Source organism: Xenopus laevis, chromosome 9_10L (genome assembly GCF_017654675.1).
Source record: "Xenopus laevis strain J_2021 chromosome 9_10L, Xenopus_laevis_v10.1, whole genome shotgun sequence".
NCBI classification, from domain to species: domain Eukaryota; kingdom Metazoa; phylum Chordata; class Amphibia; order Anura; family Pipidae; genus Xenopus; species Xenopus laevis.
In genome coordinates this window covers 37,778,729-37,806,407 of record NC_054387.1, presented here as the reverse complement: position 1 = coordinate 37,806,407, position 27,679 = coordinate 37,778,729, and the positions used below count along the sequence as shown (strand labels likewise).

Genomic DNA, 27,679 nt, shown 5'->3' with positions numbered 1-27,679 from the left:
ATGGTCAACCTCTGGTCAGTGGTCAACCACACACAAAACAATGCAATAAAGACAGAATGGTGGCATTAAGAATGCCTTCAAAGCTAAAAGCGTGCTTTAATATATAATAAAATAAATAAATATGCAAAATAAAATATTTTGTTGATAAAGCTTCCCCTGCTTATGTGTAGTTATAGATTATGAGTGGGGATGAGGTGTCATATTATGGCACCACATAGAATTGAGTATGGACAGTTCACCAGGAGCTGATATTTGTGTAAGGGGATTTCGATAACCTATGTATATTGTCATTGGCATGTCAAAAATGTAAATATGTTAATTGCAATATTTGCAATAATTTGGCTGTAGTCTTTATACAATATTTTCACTAAATTTAAAATGTCACCTGTTGTAATATTCTTAAGAGGTAATGAGTTAGTCCAGCCTGGAAGCATTTTTGCCCTTAACACCAGTCATGGAGCGGTGCACAACCTATTGATTGCATGCAAGGCAAACAAATAAAATGAGCACCTCCCTTTCTTATGTACAACATGCAGATACGAAGAAAATCTTCAATGTACCAAAGAAGCCTGACCTCTGTACTTTAATATCAAACTATACAGGGAAAAGATAACCTAAATGTAAAACTGTCTTATGCTAGTTATGGAATCTGTTATTCCTTCTCTAGCTTGTATGCCAACAAGTGCATAAATGAAAGGGTTTATAAATATATATGTATGGTCATCCTGTATACCTGAGACATGAGTATATGGTTCTGATTATGAAGACAATCAAAATAATCTGTACTATGATATCTGTCTGATCCGATCGTGGGCCCTAGGGCCCAACGATCTGATCATAATACAGGCAATACAGGCGGTCGGATTGCGGGACTGTATCAACGAACATATGCGGCTGCTCTTGGCCAGATATTGATGTGTGAAGTCCATCGGAGGGCACCACACACAAGCCAATAAACTGCCGGCTCTGTCTGTCGGCAGCTTTTATCGGCCCCTGTATGGCCAGCTTTACTTTGTGACTTGTACTCATCCTGACTCTTCTCTTTTTTTTAAATTCGGGTAGTTTATTGAAGAAATAAAGCAAACAATGTACATCAAAAGTGTCAGAAAAAGGAGCACATAGAATTACATGTCACATATCTGAATTAAACACAAAATAGGGAGCATGCCATATAACAAACACAGTACTATTAGTATAAGAATAAATGACCTCGTTTAGTGTCTGTCTCCTAATCTTGATCTGCTAAGGGTCGTCTTGGGTGTTGGGGGTAGATGTCGGTCCAGGGACCCCAAATTTTGTGAAATTTAGTGGGAACTCCCCTTTTTAGATACATTAAGTACTCAGTGCTACAGGTGTCCCGCATTATAGCTTTCCATGAGGAAAAGGTAGGAGGGGTCACTGCTCTCCAATTCTGAGTTATTAATCTCTTAGCTAGTAATAGTGCCTCCAAGAGAAAGAGGGAGTGATATTGGTTTAACTTAAGATCTTGTATTATGGCTAAGACACATAGTTTAGGTGTTCTGGTAATTGTCACCTGAAGAACCCTTTCTAGAGTATCTAGTATTTCCCTCCAGTATAAAGTAAGATCGGGGCAACTCCACAGCATGTGTAGCAAAGTTCCCCTATCCAAGGCACACCTGGTGCAGACATCCGGGGTATTGGCGTCAATATAGTGGAGCCTGACTGGGGTGTAATAAGCCCTGTGGAGAATATACAATTGAATTAGCCGTAATCTGTGATTGGGAGATACTAACTGTGGGGATTCTTGTGCTTCCTGCCATTCCTCATCTGAGATACTGCCAACGTCCACCTCCCATTTAGCTCGTAGCTCGACTAGTTCACTTCCATGCACCTCTTGTAGCAGCTTAGCATATATCATAGTAACCAGGCCTTTGGAATGTCCCCTCTTAATGTACACCAAGAAGGGGTTTGCGGACAGCGATATGGCATGACGCTTGTGTATGATATTAAGGGCACGACTGAGCTTGTGAAAGGTCAGCCATTGGTTGTGCGAAATTTGAAATTGATCCTTCAACTGTGCAAAGGAGATTAGTTTACCATCATGCCAGACATCTCCTAGAGTAGTCACCCCACGGTCGGACCAGAGGCTCATTGGGCCTAATTTTACCAATAGGGGATAATCTTGGTTGTTCCATAGTGGCGTAAGAGGGTCTGTGGCAGGAGCTTTAAGGTATGTGTTAGCCGTTTTCCATACCCTACGAAGGGAACTAATAGGGGGGGAAGTCAATGCTTGGGATGTGGTAATAGATTTTCCTAGCACCCAGCTTACTGGATTGTCAATAAAGCCTGTCAGATGAGCCCAAAGTGAATGCAGTACTTTATGGTGTGAGTTTTCTACCCATGTAGTTAAGTGGCACAGTTGCGCCGCCAAATAGTATAAGTGCATATCTGGGAGGGCCAAACCAGCTTTGCTTTTTGCACGCATTAACGTTTCAAGTTTTAGTCGTGGCCTGGTGTGAGCCCACACGAGTTGCCTAAATATAGCGTTTATTTTAAGAAAATAAGGTTTTGGTATCCATACAGGGGCTTGTTGTAATACATATAGAAGTTTGGGTAAAATAATCATTTTTATGAGATGCACCCGACCCGTGGGGCCTACTGGTAGGTTAGCCCATGACTTAAGTTTTTGGGACATCCAATCATTCAGCGGATCCAGGTTAAGAGTTAGGTATTGTTGGGGGAAGGCAGTGATCTTAACTCCAAGGTACGTAAATTCCGAGACTACTTTAAAAGGGAAGGAAGTCCTACTTTCCTCTTCTGTAAGCGGGTCTAACATGAGGGCGGTGGATTTGGACTTATTTATTATCAGCCCGGACATATCACCAAACTCAGCCAAGACCTTCTGGACATTAACTAGTGAAGTACCTCTATCTCCCAGGTATAGGAGGGTATCGTCTGCATATAGTTGGATGCGGTCTTCCCTACTTCCTAGAACAAACCCTGTGATATTATTATGAGACCTGATGAGGTAGGCCAGTGGTTCAATAGCCAATGCGAATAATAGAGGGGAGAGCGGACAGCCTTGTCTGGTGCCACGATGGAGATGAAAAGAGGGGGTAGACATACTACTTGTTCTAATAGAGGCAGAGGGCGCCCGATAGAGAAGTTTGACCATATTAATATAATTTGTTCCGAATCCAAAAGTTTTAAGCAGTTGCCAGAGATATGGCCATTCCACTGTATCGAACGCCTTTGCGATGTCAAGGGCAATTACAGTTCTCTGACCTTGATTATCATGGGAAAGAGAAAGGTTAGTGTATAGTCTACGGATATTTAGTGCTGTGGATTTGCCTGGCATGAAACCAGTTTGGTCTTCATGAACTAGGTAGTGGATTGTCTCACCCAACCTCGTGGCCAAGACCTTAGCGAGAATTTTAACATCAGTTGTCAATAGTGAGATTGGGCGGTAAGCGTCACAATGCTTGGGGTCTTTACCAGGTTTGTTGAGTAGCACAATAGTGGCATTGTACATAGATGGTGGTAAGGATTGACGTAAGACAGCATCCTTGTAGGTCTCACATAACTTTGGAGTAATTTCTTTTTTGAATCGTTTGTATATTTCAATCGGGAGACCGTCTGGGCCAGACACCTTACCATTAGGGAAGGCATCTATTGCGTCTGATATTTCTTTTAATGAGATATCTGCATCCAGGGCATTGGCCTGTTCTACCGACAAAGTAGGCAGGTGAATATCAGTGAAGTATGCTGCCATGGCCTCTGGGGAAGCTGTATTTTTAGATGAATAGAGTTGGGTATAAAAATGTTCTAGGATTCCTAGCACCTCATTGGGTTGGTTATGCAACTCTCCTTGATCATTATACAGTTCAGTAATTACCGGGGGAGTGGTTTGCGCCTTGGCTATATATGCTAATAGTTTTCCGGCCCGTTCACCTTGCTCATAGAAATTGGCCTTAGAGAAAAGCAGTTTTCTTTTAGTTTTCTCATGCATATGGTCAGCATAGACCTGTTCAGCTTGGCGTAACTCATTGAGTGTGGATGCTGACGGGTCAGATTGTATACTGGCTGAGAGGGTATCGACTGCTTGACGCAACTGCATTTCGAGGCGGCGTGAGGCTTTTTTAACGGCAGTAATTTCGGTGTGAAGGGTGGACCTAAGAGTGGCCTTAAAGGCCTCCCAAATTGTCGGAGTGGTGACTGGGGCATGGTCTAAGGAGAAGTACTCCTTAATAGAGCCGGCAATTGCTTCATCGTTATTGATAATATCCAGCCAGACTGGGTTAAAAGACCATTGTCTAGTGCCTTGGTAAGCAGGGCCGGAATGCCAGGAAATTTTAAGGGGGGCGTGATCAGATATACCTCTTGTTTGGTATTGAACACTTTGTATATTTGAAAGGAGACCCCTAGAGAGAAACACCATATCTATTCTTGACAGAGACATGTGGGTTGTAGAGAAACATGAAAAACCAGACTGTGATGGATGACAGTGACGCCATACTTCTACCAGAGAAACATCAGCCATCAAGTCTGCTAAGTTAGATGCCCTTATAGAGGAAGTAAGCCCAGAGCTCCTCACTCTATCCAAGTGCTCATCAAGAACCGTATTAAAATCACCTCCACAAATAATTTGGCTATGTGGGAAGTCCGCTATGTATTTTACAAATTGAATAATACACTCATCTGTGTATGGGGGAGGAATGTAGATGTTAGCCAAAATTGTGTCTACCGAGTTGATCTTACAATTTAGGAAGATAAATCTTCCCTTGGGATCAGATTTCAGAGACAGGAACTGAAACTTTAGGGATTTTTTAACCAGAATTGATACCCCACCGGTATATGGAGAGTACGTAGCATGAAAGGCCCATCCCACCCAGGGGCGCCTAAGGGACAGGATCTTACTTCCTGTAAGGTGGGTTTCCTGCAATAATATTATTTCAGCATTGAGTGATTTGACATGATCTAAGACTAGCTTCCTTTTAACCCGATCGTTTAGACCCCTCACATTCCAGGAGACTAAGGAAAATTTTAAATCGGATGCCATGAGGAGGCTTTGTATACATTGTACTCATGAGGGTAAAACAAAATAGACCTCTCAGGCCTGTAACAAATAGAAACATGCAAACACTTCAGTGACATTTCTAATGAGAACCTGGAAACAGAACATAGGCACTTAAGTCTATAGAATAGATGGACATGTAAACATTGAAGAGCTACCCGTTGAACTTTGAACCTTGACAACTTAACACCCCCCGTCCCCTGCACATATGTGTGGGGAGTCCCTCCCTTTCTGCCGAACCCCAATTTTGGCAGAATTTGATCCCTGAACCTAAGAGCAAAACACATTTTAACGAAACGTAGCTAAACCGTTCAAATGCTGTACTTGACAGCTGAGAGGATTCTGATTACAGTTTGAGAATCTTGGGCCCGCCGGCCAACAACCAGGATTCATAGCGTGAGACATGGGTATGGAATCAGAGTATATTGCAGGCTTTACTAAGCAAAATAGGCTTAGGCTGCGTGAGGGATAGTACGACACAGTGTGCCAAAAATATAACAGTAGAAGTCAGTGCACAGCAACCTGTATGTAAATATGCAGATAAACAGCATTAGTGTTATGCAGACCACATGCTCACGTGAGTAGTAGCCAACCGAGAGAAGATGCAGGGGTCTTACCGACCAATGATAAAGCAACAAATTTTGTAATCCAAATTAAAGGTCAGTGAGGACTTCAAAAAGATGGGCTTTATAGCGCCATGTTTTCCAGCCATGCAGAAACTTCTTGTGGGGAGGAAAAAAAGTGAGTGTTGCCATTCGTCTGGATCCGAAGCTTAGCAGGATACAGCATGGCATATTCAAGCTTCTTTTCCCTCAGACGCTTTTTTACCTCCTGGAACCGCGATCTTTGCCGTTGAACCTCCAATGAAAAATCAGGGTAGAGAGAAATTCTGGTGTTCTGGAAAGTGATCTGTTGCATCTTTCTCGCCATCCTAAGTAGTGCATCTCTATCCTTAGCGTTTAATAGTCGTGCAATTAAAGCTCTAGGAGGGGCCCCTGGAATAGGAGGGCGCATTGGGATCCTATGAGCTCTTTCTATTGTGAAGGCAGAGGAGAGTAGGGACATTTCAAAAGTCTCTCTTATCCAGGATTCTAGGAACTTCTCCGGCTCTGCTCCCTCCACCCTTTCAGGGAAGCCCACAAATCTGATATTATTCCTGCGCAGACGGTTTTCGAGATCATCTGATTTTGCTTGACATATTGTGAGTGCCTGCTGGAGCTCGTTAATCTGTTGTGGGATCGGCGCACAAGTATTTTCCAATGTGTTAATACGGTGCTCAGCTTCTACCGTGCGCTCACGAAGTTTTTGTATGTCCTGCTTAAGAATGGAAAATTCAACTTTGAGCTCTTCAGTTTTGGCAGTAATTAATGTTGTGCAAGTCTCCCTGGTAGCCTTTATCTCCGCAAGCAAATCTGCCAACGTTGGCTCCTGTACTGCAGCAGGGCTATGCGCAGGAGATGAATCTGGGGAGGACAATGTAGACTGGTTGCCACTATCTTTGATATGGCCACTGTCCCGGGCAAATTTTCCCAGTCGCGCGGCCGCCTCTGGCATTTTTTTGAGAGTTTTGCTAGGGCCCATCTTAGGGTAAGGAGGCAGGGCTAGTCAAATAGGTCAGTTGTAGTCAGTAGCTGAGCAATGACTTCTCACCGGAAAGAAATATTGTGCTGGCTGGCGGAACCCAACAGAGATGTGACCCCTCACATAGATACGGTATCCACGCCCCCGGGGGTGCTAGCTGTGATGGATCTCAAGCAGCATAAAGCTAGCATTATATAGCTTGGAGTAAATGTAGTCACTGTTGAGATGCAGGTTATTGCTGATGCAATCCTCAATAGGCAGGGCTCAGGTATGTTGGAGTTTGTGGGGACTTCTGGGCACAAACTTGCCCCCCTTCACCTAACCTGGACTATTAGAGCTTTTAATCCGAGTGTGGACTACACCCCTTCACTCTAAGGGAGAGTTGGACGCTTCCCATATAGGCAGTCAGTGGCTTGATCTGCTTGCCTAAAAGGCTGCCAAAGTCATAAAAAAAGAGGCCCCCAGGGCTCCAAATCCACTCACCCACTAGTCCAGGTCACCTGCAGTCTTTTTGCAGCTTTCACAGCGCTGCCAGGCCGTTTTTAATGGGAACCGCGCCGACGTCAGGCCTTGGCTGGGTAACAGGATTACTCGAGGCCGCGGCTTCAACCACGCCACTAGGCCGCAATCGGATCTCCAGCTCTGAGCGCTCCCAGAACTTCGGATTTGCTGGAAAAGGGTAGCGGAGCGTTCCCCAGGCTGTCAGAGCCTATGATGGGATGTGCTGGGTGGTATGAGCTAGGTGGATGGGGTGTGATTTGCGCCGGAGCCCTGGGAGATCCCAAAATGTGCGACCGCTCTGCTGCTTAGTTGGCCACGCCCCCCCATCCTGACTCTTCTCTGATGGAGGAATCAGACACCACAAGGTAGGGATTGGCATTAATACATCACCAAAGGGTAGGAATTAAAGTTTTACCTTCCTGAACCTACAACTGGTTACTCACTTTCTTCACCTGAACCTGCGCAACCTGCACTCATCACTATGCCTGATGTACCATATTTGTACAACATTTCAAAAGAAATATGCTGTTTGCATATCTTGCACTCAAAAAGGAATAAAAAAGGAAAGTAAGGCATATTTAATAAACCAACAGAATGTGGAGATACACTGATTTTTCTGCTATCAACCACTAGATCAGGTGATGCCCAAAAGGTAGATCGGGATCTACCGGTAGACCTTTAGCTTCTAATCGGTAGATCTCAAGACACTGTCAACAAAGAGCTTGTCTAAATCAGTGTCCTATTTCATGCTTTTCGTTCAGATATTTATTAAGTTAAGATTACGTAACAAATGGTTGTTAAATATAGCAATATAAATTCTCTGATAAATCAATATAATCAAGTAATATTTTTCATGGAACAGAGTGCTTTTATGCATGTAGATCATAACGGGACAAATCACTAAAAGTAGACCTTGCATTAGTAAAGTATGGGCACTCCTGCACTAGATAACAAAGCAAACAGCCAGATAACCTATCCATGCAGATAAACCATAGAGGGTACTAGCAGGAAGACTCTTTGTTGATTATAGAAATCGGTCACAGATTTCTCAAATTTGTGTGTTGTACTTAGTACAGGTAAATGATCATTCACAATTAAACAAGGCATCAAGCATGTTTTTTTTTTTTAATTGACCTTAAGCAGCCCATAATAAAACCTCCATTTTACATACCCTGATTTTATATTTCCCTACATTTTACATTTGATAATGCATTTCAGTGGGTGCTTTCCCTGATTTTACATAATGTTTGCCTGGATTTTACATAAAAATGTTGTCCTAATGTTGCCAAAAATTGCTGTTTGTCCTCTTTGATGTTATTAGTGAAAGAGGTTTAAAATACTAACCAAATACATATTTTGACATGTTTCTGTCTGTAAATAGGCAATTCCAATTAACCTGCACCTCCGTCACACAATTATGCACCAACCACTTATTTCTCAAGGAACAGCTACATGAAAGTAAAAATGACTGGGTTGTAGAGAACTGTGGCTGACAAAATGTCTGTCATTACCCTGAATATAAGTGGACCCAGGGGCAATCCTGGCCCCTCCGCTGCCTGAGGCAGCAGCAGTTGCTGCTGCCCCCCTCCCCCGGAAATTCGCTCTTAAAGTACCAGGAGAAGCATTTTTGCTGCCCCTGGTACCTAGTAGCCTCAACTCGCCTCATTGGCGAAGCACCCCTGAGTGGACCTCTATAACTTTCAGATTATACAGTAGGTGGAGAGGGACATTTTGTCCTCCATTGACAAAAAGCCCTGTGTACTTTAAGCCTTTGAGTTAATTCAGGGAAAAGAATGTTTAGCCGTGTATAGTTGTCAACCAAAGGGAGAAGCAAAAGTAAATCACATCTTCCATTGGCCCTATTTAGACACACAGTACTGATTCTTTGACCAGATTGTGCATCTTAAACAAGCATTCTTGCTTATAATTTGATGGGATCTTAAATCTCATCTGATTTACAAAAAATAATCTATGAAGGCAACAACATCAATGTTAGGGGAAAAAATGAAAAATATAAACTTCATACTGAAGTAAGAAACTTTCTAAATATAATCCATTAAAGATTCTGCATTGTTTCTGAAATATTCACTATTCCTCTCTCAGCGTCTATTTCTCTATCTGTCTTCATGCAGCAGTTGGGTGTCAGAGCTTACTTCCTGAAGAAGGGGGTAGGTTGGGTTTTTTAAGAAAAAAAGGTTTGGTTCTCCTTTAATGATCCAATATATCTTATAAGGAGTGGGGGGGGGGCTCCCTTTCCTAACAGATGTATTAGAGCTCACTCAAGTAATGATTTGCAGTACAAAATCTAAAAAAATAACTTCTTTTTGCACATATTCTGCATGTAGAGAGATTGGATTTCTGGTGATTTTAATAGTGAGCTCTAACACATCTTCTAGGAAAAAGGAGCACCCCTATAAGATATATTGGATCATTCATCTGACACCCAACTCCTGAATGAGGAGAAACATGCTGAGTGAGGAATATTGAAGATAAACTTTGCATTTCGTACTCTTTGGTCAACCAGCACATAAATTAGAGGGTTAAGGCAGCTGCTGATATTCGCTATAATTTCCAGCAGAGATACATAAGCAAGTTTTTAAAAAAACAGAGAGAAATCCATGGTGAAAACAGCTTTAAAAACCAAAATCAACCCTGTGACATTTGGAGTCCAGGTTAGGAAATAAACCAGGACCACAGCAATTACAATTTTGTACAGTGGCTTTACTTTTGGGGATTTATGAACTTTTATGGCAATAGTGACTTTGGAAAGCACAATAATACACAGAGGAATAAAACAGCCAAACAAGAGCATTGGGATTAGGATAAAATGATAACGTTACTCCATAATTCATGTATTCCTGCACTAAACAGCAGTCTCTGCTTTTACAGGGGATAAAAAATGACGTGTGTGCTCTCCATAGGCATATAATCTTTCTCCTTGCATATATTTATTTGGCTGCTTTTATAATCCAACCAATTACATGCTCTGTTCCCATCATCACCAATAGAAGGAGTGCTTCAAAATATAATGGGAAAACTAAAGATCACTGTTACTGACCAAATGACTGAGCAGATCCAGAGACAAATGCGTCGAGAGAAGACCCTTCGATGCCATATCTGTTTAGCCACAGACAGGACATGTTCAATGTTCAGGGCAGTAACACTGGAGTATTTATTGCACGTGGACAGAAAATGACATTTTACAGAGAGTCGAGCCAAAAATCCAGTTGCTGTAAAATCAGAAACAGTCAAGTGGCATACACAGGAGAAATATAAAATCAGCTAAGGCCAAGTTCAGAAACCAGATTTTGCATTTATGGGTCTTCAAGATAAATCCGTAACATAGATAACCATACCATTGGCAATCAGACCTATTGCACAGATTAGAATGGACCCCACAAGCACTACATGGTGGACGATTGGCGGTGGCTTGGTGATGTTTTTTATGTCTATGTTCTGGTTATGATGTAGGTCCCACAAGAAGTGACAGATTTTCAGAGAGCAGCCTTTCATCCATTGATAGAGTCTGAAAATAAACATTTAATGGTACAGTAAGACTTATGGTAGACCCTTGTTAACAATTAGGGCACCCCCCCCATACACACATACACTAATTTTTATGCTGAGACTCAAACCCTGGGACTTCACATGCAAACACACCCACAAATGCATAATAATAATGCAAAACAACCTCACCAGGCACATACACACTCTTGTAGATGCATGCATATTTTCTACGTTATGCACATACTTTCCCCCTCACTAGGAATGGGCGAATTTGACTCTTTTCGTTTCGCCAAAAATTTGCTGCCGGCGAAATGTCATCGACGCCCATTAAAGTCTATGGGCGTCAAAAAAAATTGTCTTGAGGCAAATTTATTTTGACACGTCTTTTTTTTTTTTTTTTTTTTTAACTTTTTTTGAAGCAAGACGGCATACAAGTCTATGGGCGTGATTTCCGCAGGAGAACAAGGTGAAAAAATTGGCCCATCCCTACCCCTCACTTATACGTAAATACAGTGATTCTATGCTTAATAGAATAGTGTTTCTTTATTAAAGTTCACAGATTTTGTGTCCACTGAGTCATATCTTATACAATTTCTTTCATTAACCCTATTCTTACATGTGAAATTAGGCGCTTGTTTGTGTGGTGAGGTCGGTGATGCTGCCCGATGGCGTGCATGCGTGTGCGATCACTTACGTGCACTCATGTATTCACACTCATGTACACGTGGGCGGCAGAGGGGGCGATGCTGGGTTGCCTGGGGTGTACGCCAGCCTTGCCCGGCCCTGTTTGTCACCCATGAAATGTGGGATTACCCTGCAGGCAACAAAGCATCTTGTGTCCAGTTGTCCTTAGCCTGGTGGAGAGAAGCAAAGGCTCCACCTTGTGTAACCTAATGGTTATTCACTGTTTAACATTATATTCACACTATTAATAGGAGCAGAGTGATGAGGCCATAACATTACTAACTGCAGTCAGATGCTGTGGTGAACTCTGGGCTTTCAGCCGGGAAAAATTATGTCTAGTTGAGAAGACCTAAAGAAAAGTAATAAGAATAATATAGTGCCTTTTATTAACCCTTTAAGTGACGCACCACTTTGATATTGCTGGGTTGCCAGTGAACACATGGCATCAACATGAAGTCTGAGACTGTAGAATCTGGTGCTGGCAAACTTTTTACTTTTACATTCTGTCTATGGCACAAAAGAATAAAAGTACAGTAGGTTTATGTTACAGCAATAAACAAACACAAAAAACATTGTAGACCACAATGAAAATGTAACCTTAGAATTGTATGTTCATATTCAATGACATTTCATCAAATTATTTTAAATTCTTATCTGCATTTCAAATGTCTTTTCTCTCTACTACAGTGAACCAAACTATTTCAAATGTCGGTTCACCTTTAGGTTAACTTTTAATATGTTATAGAATGGCCATGTCTAAGCAACTTTTTAACTGGACTTCATTATTTTTTTTATCGTTTTTGGAATTATTTGCCTTTTTCTTCTGATTCTTTCTAGCTTTCAAATGGGGGTTACTGCGATAATCGGCAATTGGTTATAGACAATTTTAGGAACTTTAGTAAACGGACCCCTCTATTCCTTCTTTGGTGGATGTGTTCCAGTCATGGGGTTGAAACAAGGGGGGATATGTAAGAGGATGACTGACAGAATCCCTGGGAAAGTCCTGGACGCAGTTTGTTTGTCCCAGAATGGTTCCAGGCCATGTAGCCGGGCCAGGTTTTCTTGCACTCAGGTGGGCTAATTAATCAGCTTTCCCAGTGTCTGTGTGTGAGTGAGTTACTGGGAAGGAGAATGTGTTTTCCACACTGAGCAGCAGTTTTGTGATATAGCACCAAGTGACTGGGAAGAGGAACAGAGAAATCCCTCCTAAGAGACTGTGTACTGAAATTCTAACAGAGACTTCTGGGACTTCAAATGCTGTAAGTGCTGGATATATGTTTCTATGTATGCCAAACTGTGTGTTGAAGTAGGATGTTAATCCTATGTTGATTCAAGTCTGCTGCACCTGTTTATAAGAGCCAGCCAAGCTGCACTGAACTCATTAAGGAGTTGACTTTTAGGGCTCTTACAGACGGGTGTTTTTACCTGAGCTCCCCTGCGTTCCGTTTTTCTGCGTTCAGCCGCAGGGGAGAGCAGGAATAGACGCATTACATATTTTCCAATGGGGCTGTATTCACACAGGCCTGTGTAGGCGCCAAACGCAGGTTGAGACGCAACATGCTGCATTTTTCCTGCGTTCAGGAGGTGAGTACAGCCCCATTGGAAAAATGTAATGCGTCTATTCCTGCGCTCCCCTGCGGCTCAACGCAGAACAACGGAACACAGGGGAGCGCAGGTAAAAATGCTCATCTGTAAGAGCCCTAAGTATGCTGTAGAGAGTAATATTCTGAGACAATTTGTAATTGGTTTTTATTTCTTATTATTCATTTTCTTTGAGTTATTTAGCTTTTTATTCAGTAGCTCTCCTGTTTGAAATTTCACCAATCTGGTTGCTAGGGTCCAAATTACCCTAGCAATCATGCATTGATTTGCATAAGAGAATAATAAACTGTAATATAAATAGGAGAGGGCCTGGATATAAAGTATTGGCGTACTAAAGAAGAGATGAGTAATAAAAAATAGCAATAACAAATTTGTAGCCTTTATAGATTTGGTTTAAGATGGGGGTCAGTAACCATATTCTGCAATACCTTTTGTATGTTGTTTCAGTGGTTATATTGCTATTTTGGTGATTCTGGTGCATTTTGAGCCATTTTATTGCATTAGCTCTGCATAGATGTTGTTCACTTGTTTCTCTCCCTAAAACCTATTTGGCCGACCTAAAATATTCAAAATATAATTCTGATGGCTGAATACACTAGTCTGAAAAAAAAGCATTGATTTTTTGTGGTTTTGTTAAATTTCACACTGTTCTGTGTTACTTCATTTTACTCATGTAAATTGTATCTAATATATATCCATTTGGGGGTCTCTGTACATAGGTTTGGTAAATCTATGCATATTGGGCATCAAAGTGTTCAGTAGACCTGTGTCGTTCAAATTTAGGATGTTTTTTTTTTATTGACTTGATTTTTATTAGTCATAACAATGTTGTTTTACAGCAGATAAAAACAAGCATTGGTACATTTGCAGTTGCTTTATGTATATGAAAAGAAAACAAACGAGTAAAAAATAAGGAAAAACATAGCATCACTATTATATATTTGACCTTAATAATCCAGGTCTACTGTTTATAGAGGAGGGACTGTCAAAGTTCAATATTCCAAGGTTAGTAGCTCCCAAGGTGCCCATACCTCTAAAGAGAGAGGGATATTATTGCGAATTTTGGCTATGCCATATTGGCTATGCCATAATTAAAAATCTTATGAGCCTTAACTCGGCGTTTAACTTCCCCAGGGTTGGCAAAATATTAGATCTCCAATGGGACACTATTGATATTCGAGCAGCAGTCAAAATCTGATTTATCAAAGCTTGAATGCTTTTGCTCACTCTGGGTAATGGTCTGCCCAGCAGAAAGGTACACATGTCCATTGGGATGGGGATGCGTAAAATATTTTGCTCAATAGATCTGAGACCTCTGTCCAAAGTGGAGTCATTGCCGGACAAGTCCAAAATATATGTGGAAGGGTGCCTATTTCACTACAATTTCTCCAGCATAATGGTCCCGGTAAAGCGTATGGAGTTTGGTTGGAGTATGGTACCAGAACATTAATATTTTATAAATGTTTTTTGCCTTGAACATGTTGACATCTTCCTTGCAGCCCAGTCTTGGTCCAGTAACTGTTGGGTAAAATGAGCATCCCATTTGATCATATATTTCAGTCTGGGGGGTGGGTAAACCTGAGGTTCAGAAAGCAGTTGGTAGATTTTGGAAATTATATACATATTCAATGTCTCTGCCCCAATGTGTTTAAAACCTTTTGAAAAAAGACAAAGTCCATCAAGTTCAACCCCTCCAAATGAAAACCCAGCATCCATATACACCCCTCCCTACTTTTAATTAAATTCTATCTACCCATACCTATACTAACTATAGAGCTTAGTATCACAATAGCCTTTGATATTATGTCTTTCCAAAAAATCATCCAAGCCATTCCTAAAGGCATTAACTGAATCAGCCATCACAACATCACCCGGCAGTGCATTCCACAACCTCACTGTCCTGACTGTGAAGAACCCCCTACGTTGCTTCAAATTAAAGTTCTTTTCTTCTAGTCTAAAGGGGTGGCCTCTGGTACGGTGATCCACTTTATGGGTAAAAAGGTCCCCTGCTATTTGTCTATAATGTCCTCTAATGTACTTGTAAAGTGTAATCATGTCCCCTCGCAAGCGCCTTTTTTCCAGAGAAAACAACCCCAACCTTGACAGTCTACCCTCATAAGTCTTCTGTCTCTCTAACCAATTTAGTTGCACGTCTCCCTCTTAAGGACTGGAGTCCAAAACTGAACTGCATACTCCAGATGAGGCCTCACCAGGGACCTATAAAGAGGCATAATTATGTTTTCATCCCTTGAGTTAATGCACTTTTTTATGCAAGACAGAACTTTATTTGCTTTAGTAGCCACAGAATGACACTGCCCAGAATTAGACAACTTGTTATCTACAAAGACCCCTAGATCATTCTCATTTAAGGAAACTCCCAACACACTGCCATTTAGTGTATAACTTGCATTTATATTATTTTTGCCAAAGTGCATAACCTTGCATTTATCAACATTGAACCTCATTTTCCAGTTTGCTGCCCAGTTTTCCAGTTTAGACAAATCGCTCTGCAAAGTGGCAGCATCCTGCATGGAACCTATAGTTCTGCACAATTTAGTATCATCTGCAAAAATAGAAAAAGTACTTTCAATGCCCACCTCCAGGTCATTAATAAACAAGTTGAAAAGCAAGGGACCTAGTACAGAGCCCTGCGGTACTCCACTAACAACATTGGTCCAATTAGAAAATGTTCCATTTACCACCACTCTTTTTGTAGTCTTTCTAATCTTTTAGCCAGTTCTCTATCCAGGTACAAATACTATGTTCCAGGCCAACATTCCTTAATTTAACCAGTAACCTTTTGTGTGGCACTGTATCAAATGCTTTAGCAAAGTCTAAGTAAATCACATCCCACTGCCATCCCAGAATCAAGGTCTCTACTTACATTCTCATAAAAAGAAATTAGGTTAGTCTGGCAAGATCTATTACGCATAAAACCATGCTGGCACAAAATCATAGTATTATGATTTGCTATGAAGTCCAGTATCTTATCCTTTATTAACCCTTCGAAAAGCTTTCCTACCACTGACGTCAGACTAACTGGCCTATAGTTTTGAGGCTGAGCACGGGATCCTTTTTTGAATAGAGGCACCACATTAGCAATTCGCCAGTCTCTTATGGAGGTTTGGAATGGAAATCAGAGGCTTAGTTAATGTTGGCAAAGCGTCATCCGCAAAAATGGATATCTTCAAGGTGAATTCTTGGACAGAGATCCTTGAGATGTCTCGGGAGTTACTAATAACAGCGGCAAGGGGTTCAATGCTTATTGCATACAAAAGGGGGAATAAAGGGCAACCCTGCTGGTCCCATTTATTAATGTATATTAATGCCTTTAGAAGCTTTGCCAGGCAGTTTTTATTGTAGAAAAGCTGTATAGGCCTCTGATGGCTTTCAGAAAGGGACCCAAGAAGTTAAGATGTGACCGTTAGGAGAACAAGTAGGACCAACTCAGGTGGTCAAACACCTTTTTGTGTCAAGGCTTAAAAGAATTGAAGTATGTGGGCAAGTCTATTCTCCTAAAACTTTTGAAAATGTTTGAGATCCGAATTAAGAAGGGCTATAGGCCTGTAGCTAGAGCAATTGGTGAAGTGTTTCCCTTCTTTAGGAACAAGGGTGAGATAAGATCCCAAAATAGAGGGTGGAATAGGGGTCCCTTTAAGAAATTCATTGAAAAGGTTTACTAAATATGGATTAAGAATATGAACGAAGGTGTTATAATAAATAAGGGATACGTCAGGGCCCCAGGGATTTACCGATTGCCATATTTTTAAGCACAAAGGCCAATTCTTCTGTGGTGATGGCACTATTAAGGGCCTCGTTATCATCTTTCGATATTTTGGGTAGGTTAGCCTCCCCACAAAAAAGCAGCTAATAAAGGAGAATCCTGAAGTGGAAAAGGGGTCCCTGGGTTTACCTTATGCAGGTTGTACAGATGGGAATAGTATTTATGGAAAGTGTCACCTATCGATTCTTGATTATATGTCATCTCACCTGTAGGAGTTTTTATGGAAGTAATCCTAGCTTGGGTCTGTTGTTCTTTGGTTTGCTAGCCTGAAGGTTGTGCTGTTTGTCGCCTTGTTCATAAAACTTTTGTTTCGTTTACATACCGTATATACTCGCGTATAAGCCGAGATTTTCAGCACCCAAAATGTGCTTGAAAATCCTACCTCGGCTTATACGCGGGTCAGCTGCCTTACCGGTGAATTTGTAGGCCCGCAACCCATCCATGGGACCCCGATCCTAAGGAGCCAACAAGGAACATCCCCCTCCCAGCCAGAAACACGCCGCGAAGAAAAAGCGCAACAGCGCAAGGAGTGTGTGTCACGCTGCTGGTGGTGCGCACGCTGACGTCATCAGCTCAGCGACAACTCCGGGCCGTAACAACTCCGGGCCGGCCCCCCGCAAAAAATCTTGGAGGGGCCCGGCTGCAGTAAGCATGATCCCCGGCTCTCCCCTTCTGCCTGCCAGCATCTCCGGGCTGCCCCTACCCCAGCGATCGATTAAACTTTGAAGGGGCCCAGCAGCAGAGAGCAGCTTCCCCTCCCAGCCACTAACAACTCTTTGGAGGCGATCAGCGCCTACTACAGGGAGCAGCTTCCTGACTCTCCCCTCCCATTGGAGCAAATTTACCGGTAAGGCAGCTGTCTTCTTAATATATCTATTTCATCTACCAGAGGTTTTTTTTTTATCATTGTACTATGAATTAATGTTTTCAGCATCATGGCTTGATTTTTAACATTAAACCGACTGTTTGATATTTCTGAGACTTTTCTGAGTTGTGTCTAGGCTTATACTCGAGTCAATAAGTTTTTCTGGTTTTCATAGGTAAAATTAGGTACCTCGGCTTATACTCGGGTCGGCTTATACACGAGTATATACGGTAATAGCTTTTTCTGTGTCCTTATGTTTATGTTATGTAAGTTGTTTTCTTGTCTCTAAATTTGAGATAAAATTCTTTCAGAATAGGGTTTGTTATATTGGGATTCAAGGTTACTCAGTTGGGTTAGGAGGGTTGTATATCTAGTGCATGCCTGTCTTTTTGTACTAGAAGTTAGTGGTATGATACGGCCTCTTAATTGTGGCCTTATGTGCTTCCATAAAGTTGAAAGAGATTAGACTGAGCCCTCATTAACTGCAAAGTTTCTATCTGTTTACATATGTCTGAGTCATGTAGAATTACTTCATTAAAGAACAAATACAGTTCTCTGGGAGGTCATTTGGCTTGGTCTAAAGGTAAGTAAATAGGGGAATGATCAGACCCACGTTATTGGGGTGAATTTCGCTGGTATAGGTCAGACGGAGATAGGCTTGTGTCATTAAGTCTAAATGTAAATGTATTTGTGTACTGGAGAGTAAAAGGTGTATTGGCTATGTGTTGGGTGATTCAATCTCTATCTGTCAACGAGAGAGCAAAATGATTTATTAGCTTCCTAAATTCCCAGGAGAGAATATGTGCCTGCTTGTCTAGGGAGGGGTGTGTATGATCCCTCGTTTGGGAGAAAATTAAATTAAAGTCACCTCCTAAAATTTGGTAAATGGGAGTTTTGGATTGTGAACTTATTCAGTAGTGATCATAAAAAGCCTATATGGCGCCTTTTGGGGGCATAAACATTGCATAATGCTAATGGATTGTCCATATACTTAACTACCCAAAATTATGTACTGTCCATTGGAATCACAGTGCACCTGGTTTATAGTCAATCGGCAATCTTTATGGATCAGTATTGCTACTCCCTGCCATTTTAGAGGATGTAGAGGCATAATAAGCCAAGTAGCGTAATACCTTGATTGTAACTTATAAGGTTTATCTCTCTGAAAGTGGGTTTCTTGGATAAAAGCCACGTCTGCCTTAGGACTTCTAATTTCTTTTAGTACTGTATATCATTTAGTTATAGTATTCAGACCTATAGCGTTGATAGATATAATTCTAACCATGATATTTTAATTTATATTCAGCTAAGATTACCCCAGTTAGTCGATATGCCCACCAACCTGATACGTGGCTACTACCCTGGTGCCCCGTGATTCCTTAAATAACAAACATCAAAAAAAAATTCTCCATAAAAATAAACCATAATAAGTATAGCCAAGTAAAGTTACTTTTGGAACCATAAGAAAAATTTGAAAAAAATAATGATGAAACAACAGTTTTTATATATAAGTTTTGGTTACTTTTGAGGGGAGGTGCTGGTAGACCCCTCATTGCCCAAGAATAAATATAAGAAATAACCAGATCCCATTTACCGTGGTGATTTAGGCGAGTGGGTCTAAAAGGAGGCTCCAGACTCTCATGAGGAGGGGGTCATAAGTCGAGGCATAGAAAAAATTTCAACATGGAAATGAGAGGCTGAGCAGAAAGGCTCAAAACAGGAAAATTCTGTAGAGGTATGGGCCAAATAGCCATATAATGTGAAGCACAGTAAGGAGGCCTGGTAGTCTTCATGGTGGCAAATCTTCCTGTTGTGGGGAGGGAGATTAGAGCAAGGCCGGAAAGTTGAGGGGAACCCGGTACTCCTGGACCATTGCGGCCTCGTCGCAGGTTTTACAAGGTGATGTCAGACCTTTTCTGGTGGTTTCCTTAGGTTTTAATCTAAGGGCTAATAGTTTTTGTACCATTATGTGGATGTGTCAGCATGTATTTGACACCTATGGGGGTATAACCAATTTAAAGGAGAATCCCCAGTGATAGGGAATATTTGCATTCTCTTAAAATATGAGTAACTGGCCTTAACCTCCTCCTCTTAGCCAGGGTAACTGGTGACCGATCAGAGTAGATTTGTATTTCATGGTTGTGAAAGTCCAGAGAATTCACTATGCATGTTTTAGCCAGTACTATTTCCTTGCCTTCATAGTAATGGGAAGCAAACTATGAATGTATGGAGGCTTAGTAGAGGGAGGTTTAAAGGGGCAATTGATCTGTGTGCTCTGTCTACTTTCCATAACTCAGTTGGGCTATCTGGGCCCCAATATCCCTCCAGGATTCCACGTGACTATTCTCTAGGTCTTCACATGTAACTTTAAGATGTTCCATTTCTCTCTGTGAAGTTCTGTTCCAAAGTGACCATTCTTTGGGCTATATTCCGTGTGTTTCTAATTTATCCGTCCGTTCCCCTAGGTCAACACATCTCTCTGGAGACTGCAGCAGCTATTGCTGTTGTAACAGACTGGGTTATGGAATGTGTTAAGCTGAGCTTGTAGCAGAGGCCAGCTGCTCCTGTAGTACCCCTGGTTCTTACTGGGGCTTCATCTGGGGGATGTTCCTGGGTTGCTGCTCGGGTATTAAACTGACCTGGGGAGACTCTGGCCTCCGGTGTTATTTGGCTTGATCTGGATGAAGGCGTAACAGATCTGTATGCGGAGATAATGGATGGAGTGTGTTTGGCTGCCACCATCCTGGCTATCGTCGCAGCTCTTTGCCCGCTGTTTTTAATATGGAGAAAGTGTTGTTTTCTGGTCCCACTGCCTTTTCTATTCCATTGCGAATGAGCCACCGGAGTCCTCTTGTGAATGCAAAATTGTAGGCTTATGAAGCTTAATATTGGGCTATTTTACAGGCCGTACCACAGAGTCTCTAGAAGTTGCATATGCTGGTTTCATGCCAAGCCATGCCCCCATTTAGGATGTTTTATGCTGATACATTACAAAATGTGGGGCATATGGGGTAAAATGTAAGCTTTGTGACGATTTTGATAAAAACGTTACGTTCTGCATAGTTTTACGGTTTGGTAGTTTGCAGTAGAAAGATGTATTTACTCATTTTGCATTCACCCAGAATGTGTACTTTTCTGAAAATATATGGTTTTTATACAGTAAGGGGGTCTTATGGCCATAATACACAGCGGGTGCTTGTATTGCCTGCAGCCAGAGTGACACTACTGTCCTTTGGGTGCTCTGTATGCCGCATAGAATGGTACATCTATGCATATTGGTTATAAAACTGTTCATTGGACCGCTGGCATTCATATTTAGGATGTTCTCTCTTGGTACCTAATGCTATGTGAGAGAGAAGATAATAGAATTGGAAGATTTGAGGGATTTTCAGCATTTCATCAAACTGACCGTTTTCGGAAAACTTTCAACTCAGTAATTTAAAGTAGAAAGACATGTTACCCCATTTTTGAATGTGTTACTTTCCAAAAATATATGGTTTTTGGGGGTCAATATACCATTTTGTGTTTTTACCCTGCAAAAATGTAAATGTGTTTGCTTTTTTTTCAACTGACTCCAGGACAATTTGCATGCGCTAAACTTCATTTTCGGGGTCTCTAAACACAGATACTTTTGGTAATCCTATGCAAAATGGGCCATCAAACTGTTCAGTGGACCCTTGGTATTCATATTTAGGATGTTTTTTCTTGGTACCTTATGAGGGAGATAAGATGGTAGAACGTGAAAGCTTGAGGTGATTTTCAGCTATTTCATCAAAACCAACAATTTTTGGAAAGCATTGCGACTCAGTAGTTTGAAATAGAAAGACGTGGTTAACCATTTTAGATTTTTCTGAATGTGTACTTTCCAAAAATTGTTGGTTTTGGGGGTCAACAAATTTTTTGTGTTTTTACCCGCGCAAAATGCAGTAAATGTGATGATTATTCCGAAGCTGAAGTCAATTCTGGGCAAAGTTGTTGCCTCGTGAGCCAAATGTGGGCGACTTCGGAAAACAAAGCACTCTGAGTGCAATCCGCCGGCGATTCTCATTCTAACCGGGTGGAAGGAAGTTCGGGGAGATTTAGTTGCCCCGAAGAAGAGGAGATTTGTCGCTGGGCGTCTAATCAACCCGAATCTGCCTGTGTGTCTAAAAATTGATCTGTTAAGGTCTGTACCGCTCATTATCTTACCATTACTTATTCCATTGACACTAAAGCACTGACTGTTTGGAAAGCTGGTTGCTTAAATAACTGCATTTATTACTTAATTCAGATGTGTCTGTGGCAGATATAAAACAAGCAAGTAATGACAGAGAAAACCAATGAGCATTTTAGGCCCACAACAGAGGTTTCAGGGAGTATATGAAAGAGACTTTAGGGAAGTTTGTAATAACATTCGGTTATGAGTGTTGAGCACTGGATGACTGGTACATTTAGGGGACTATTTATTAAACCTCGTTTTTTTTTCTGGTCAATTTTTTTTTTTTTTTTAATATTCTTTATTTTTTCCGTTTCTCATATTAAAAATATACACAAATAGGGGGGAAACTCAGTTTTCATTACAACACATATTTTCAATATCCTTTACCCATTAACCTCTTATTGTGTATAGAGAAGAAAAAGGAAAGAAAAGAAAAAAACAAGAGAGAGAAAGGGAGAAAGAAAAAAGGTAAAGAATGTAGAGATGTAGCCATCCCATCTTGTGCAGCATGTTTCTGGCAGTATCAGCATTTTTATATTCTGTTGTTTCTTTGTACATTATCCATGTTGTCCATATATCTGTATGTTTCTCTTTTGTTCCATTTGTTATTGAGACTTGTTCCTCCATTTTTCTCGTTACTTCTTTTTCCTTAATCAGTCTGGAAGGTGGTTGTCTCAGTTTCAGCACCTGGGTATTACAGCTCTTGCTGCTTGTAGTGCAAATCTTATAAAGCCTTTTTTGGCATTCTTCATGGATCCTGTACCATGGATAGTATCATTATTTCTGGTGTTGCGGGTAATCTACCCCTGCAGCTTGTTTTCAGATGTTTGATGATTTGTTCCCAAATGATTTAATACATGGGCATGACCACCAGATGTGAAGTATAGTGCCTACTTCCCTTTTACATCTCCAGCATTGATCTGTGGCTTTGTTGCTATACTCATCTTATGTGTAAGGGTATAGGCCTTTTGCCAGTCATTATCTGTAAAGGAGCGTCCGATTCTTTCTCCCATGTTATGGTATATGCTGGTCGTGTTCTGAATTTTATTTCATTTATGATTTTGACCCCTAGTGCTACTGTATGTATTGGCGGAGTAGTAGCCTGAACCAACTTCTCAAAAGGCGTCACATTTAAATTTCAACCTTCCTTTTAAAGCTCCATCATACCAATATATGAATTGGGCATATTGAAAGCTATGCATTGGCTTCAAATCTGGTAATAATATTATTCATTTAGGGGTATCAGTCCATTCTCATTTAAACACCTCATATGCTCTAAATACATTTATTTTCTGTCCCATTTTAGGAAATCTCTGGTTGTCATGCCGGTAAGAACTGGGGATTTGCAGTTATTGGCATAAGTGGGCCATCTAGATTTATGATTTTCTTATGCTGTCTTCTTATTTGGTCCCAGTGCTTTTAATATGCTCTGTGTTATCAGTGGATATTTGTCATGGCCATACGGCTTGGCTTGGGTATCCATGGGAGCGCTGCCAACATTGTTTTAACCTTAGTTTGTTCAATCTGTACCCAGTCCTTGTTGTGTTGATGGTGTTGCCAGTCCCTATCCTGGCCATGTTATGGCTTGAGAGTATGTTCTAATATCTGGGAGTCCTATTCCACATTTTGCTGTGGTCTCACCAAGATTGTTCTAAGACTCTGCTAGATCTGCTTCTTCCCAGAAATTTCGTAATCAATTTCTGCATTTCACATAGAATACGTTTGGGATCTGGCATGGAAAACCTTGCATATATATAGAAGCCTGGGAAGTAATATTCATTTTAATTACACTTGCTTTTCCGAACAGGAAAGCTGCAATTTCCCCAGTCTTTGAAGTCTTTCTTTATTTGTTGCAACAACCTATTGTGGTTCAAAGCATACATGTCCGCTGCCTTCTTAGGGACCATGACTCCCAGATACTTCATGTATGTCTGTGACCATATAAGAGGAAGTTCGTTTTAGATCTGCCAGTGTTTTAGGTTGTAAGGTTATGGCCATTGCTTTGATTTGGTGATGTTAACCTTAAAGTTGCTGTACGCCCCAAATCTTTCAAATTTGTCATTATTTCTGGTAGTGAAGTTAGTGGTTTAGTTATTTATAATACAAGTCATCTGCATAGCTTGCTGTCTTGTATTCTGCTCCTGTTTGAGGTATTACTCTGATGTTACGATTTCTCTTATTGCATTGGATAGATGTTCCATTGTCATCACATATAGTAACGGCGAGAGAGGGCACCCCTGTCTAGTCCCATTTCTAATTTGGGAGTCGTTCTGATAGGGTCCCATTAATTTTAAGCCTAGCTGATGGATTTTTATACAAAACAATAACTTTTGCTAGTGCTATATTCCCATGCTATCAATGTTTCAGTGTTGCTTCTAGAAAGGGCCACGATACCCTATCAAATCCTTTTCGGCTTTCATGGACAGGATGCATTGCTTCCTCTGTTCTTGAAGCCATCTGTTCTATCAATGTAAAGTTCTTTAGTATGTTGTCTCTCCCTCTCTTGTGTGGACAAATCCAACTCGGTCCTTATGTATAATTCTTGGAAGTATTTCTTGGAGTCTGAGTGCTAAGATTTTTGCATACATTTTTAGATCCACAATTTAATAGAGTATATGGCCGAGCTGTTCATGTCTTTTACCAGGCTTTGGTAGCACTGTAATATGAGCTTCTAGGAATGCATTTGTGGGGTTTGAGTTTGACCAATCTCATTAAAAGCCTGCTGCATAAATAGTCTCAGATCTTGTATGTTTTTGTAGAATAGGGCTGTGTAACCATCCGGCCCTGACTTTTAGCTAGAGGTGTTGTTTTGATTGCTTGATTAGCTCTTCGGCCGTAATTGGTGTTACTAGGTAATTAATTTCCTCTTGAGTTACTTGTGGAGGCCTGTTTTTCTTATGTCTTATCTGTTTGTTCCGTTGAATTCTTTAATTATATAAAGATGTGTAATTTATGAGAATTTGAGCGATTTCCATGTAGTAATGGCATAGTTTGCCTGATGAATTTCATCATGGGTATATGTGTTAGAGCTTGTTTTGTTTTAATGCCCTTGCTACAATTTTTCACTCTTATTCCCATATTAGTAAATTGTTTTCTGCACGTGCTATATAGTATTTTGTTTTTTATGCGAGTTACGTTTGGAGCTGTTGTCTCAAGTATGTGAGTTTCCCCTAAAGTTGCTCTATCCCTGTTGGTCTTGTGTAATTGTTCCGCATCCTGTATTTTTTGAGGAGGTTTGCTACTCTGTTGGCTCTTTCCTTCTTAAAGGGCCCGTCACCAAAGAAATGATGTTTAAAATTCTATTTTTATCACATTAGTCAGCAAAATGAACTTTAATTACACTATATAACTATTTGAATCTTTTTTCCTTCAGTTTGGGAATTCATAATTATAGCAAGCCGGCAGGAGCCATTTTGTGGACACTGTTAAAACAAGTCTTGCATCAGCTCAGAATGGTGGACCTGATGTCCCATCCCCATGTCCTGGCTACACAATTAACCAGTGAAGAGAACAGGGGAATCTCGGGAGAACAGTGACATCTAGAATTGCTGAAGTGGAAAGTGAAAGTAATTGTCTGCCCGCCTCTATGCCTAGGCATAGAGGAGGGGCAGACCATAATTGATTGACAGCTGAGATTTTTAAATGAGTTTACAACAGCTATGATGCTTTATAAAAAATAAAACATGGATTCCATGTTTAATTTGAAAAGGACTTTTATTATACAGCTTTTTGTGTCTGGGTGCAGTTCCACTTTAAGTCTTGCACCATGTTTGATTAGAGTCCCTCAACACACACTTTAGTGCCTCCCATTTGATAAACGTTGATGTAGTATCAGCCCCATGTGTAATTTTTATTCCTTTATATCCTCTATTAGTTCTTTAGAGCAAAGTGGATTCTGCTAGTAGGGAATCATTCAGTTTCCACTCCCATTGTTGTTTTTTTGCTTTGTTCATTTCTAAAGTAATATAAGTTGGTGCATGATCTGAGGTGGTTATGGTCCCAATCTCTGCTTGTGTTAACTTGTTTCTAATGAGTAGTGGTGAGACCAATAGATAGTCTATCTTACTATACGAATTATGGACTTGTGAGTAAAACATGTAATCCTTGACCAGGGAATGCTGTACTCTCCATACATCTATTAACTGTTCCTGATGTCGTCGACTTTTTAGAGCCTTATGCAATGATACGAAGTTGCTGATTTGCCTGTGTTGTGTCCAGCAGGGATCTAGGCTATATTAAAGTCTCCTCCAAATATTATTAAAGGGATCCTGTCATCAGAAAACATGTTTTTTTTCAAAACGCATCAGTTTAATAGTGCTACTCCAGCAGAATTCTGCACTGAAATCCATTTCTCAAAAGAACAACAGATTTTTTTTATATTCAAATTTTGAAATCTGAAAATGGAGCTAGACATTTGTCAATTTTCCCAGCTGCCCCCGGTCATGTGACTTGTCCTGCACTTTAGGAGAGAAATGCTTTCTGGCAGGCTGCTGTTTTCCTTCTCAATGTAACTGAATATGTCTCAAAGAGACATGGGTTTTTTTACTATTAAGTGTTGTTCTTGGAATACCAGGCAGCTGTTATCTGTGTTAGGGAGCTGTTATCTGGTTACCGTTCCATTGTTCTTTTGTTTGGCTGCTGGGGGGGGGGGGAAAGGGAGGGGGTGATATCACTCACAACTTGCTCGTACAGCAGTAAGAGTGATTGAAGTTTATCAGAGCACAAGTTGTTCATTTGTTTAGTCTCTGTTTCTCTGCTTGGATTGGGAAACCTGTGTTCAAGATAAATGCACTTACTACAGTACTGCATGTTGAATAATATAGTAATATTTTATGCATGTAATGTATTGAGAATTTAGTACACATATAATTATGCCAATTAGCTCCTCATGGGAAGGTGTTAAGCTCAGGCACTGCATGGCCATGAGGAACATGTCTATTGCAGTGGGTTACATTTTGTTTTTTCATTTATCTTTCACCACTGCTTTGGCTTTATCTGGTCTTTTCATGGTTGCTTTCTTCAAATGCCATTTTCTTTGGTTTTTTCCGCCTTGAATAACTCCTTCACTATGTGCCCCTTCCATATCTCTTCCTGCGGGTTTTCTTTTTAATGTCCATTTTATGTGGCAATCTTTTTCTTTTTTTACCAAAAAAAACATTGCCAATTCTCTTGGTTTTTTTTACTTTTTTTTTTTTCCCCTTTCCTCTATCCATCATTTCTATCCTCTTTTTATATGTACCATTCTTACACTCTTTTCCATGTCTCCTTCTTCTCCTCTGTCCCTCTTCCTTATGTGCAAATCACTATGTCTGTATGCCGGTATCTCCTATGACCACTTCTCCATTTTTTGCCGTCTCTGCTTTCCGATCTTGAGTTCGCCAGTGAATCAGTCTAGCGCATGTGCCAATCTTCTCCGCCTGTCTGATTTCTCTCACATTTAAAGGGCTGGTTAGCTTTGTTTTTAGATGAGATCGTGACCCCATATGAAAGCTGGACAGAGCCAATGAAATAATAATGAATGAATAATAAATAATATATATATACAATAAATAAGAAGACGCAAATTTAAATGTATTTTAGAATTAGCCACTGTAAACACAAAAGCTAACCAAGCGCCTTTAAATGTTGAGAGAATCAGACAGGGAGAGAATTGGCCATGGCTAGACTGATTCACTGGAAGCTCAGATGCAAAAGCAGAGACTGGCAAATGGAGAAGTGTCATAGAGAATACCGGCATTACAACATAGTGATTTGCACATAAGGAGAGGGACAGAGGGGAGAAGAAGGAGACATGAAAAGGTGTAAAGATGGTACAATATAAAGAGGATAGATATGATGATAGAGGAGGACAAGTAACAGAGAATGGCAATTTTTGGTCCAAAAGAAAAGAATTGCCACATAAATGGAACATTAAAAAGAAAC

General features: G+C 40.7%; 1 pseudogene; it reads right to left on the bottom strand.

Annotated features, from left to right (window-relative positions):
* Positions 1–7,136: 7,136 nt before the first annotated feature.
* On the bottom strand, positions 7,137–10,867 carry LOC121397950 (annotated as a pseudogene).
* Between the last annotated feature and the right edge of the window lie 16,812 nt (positions 10,868–27,679).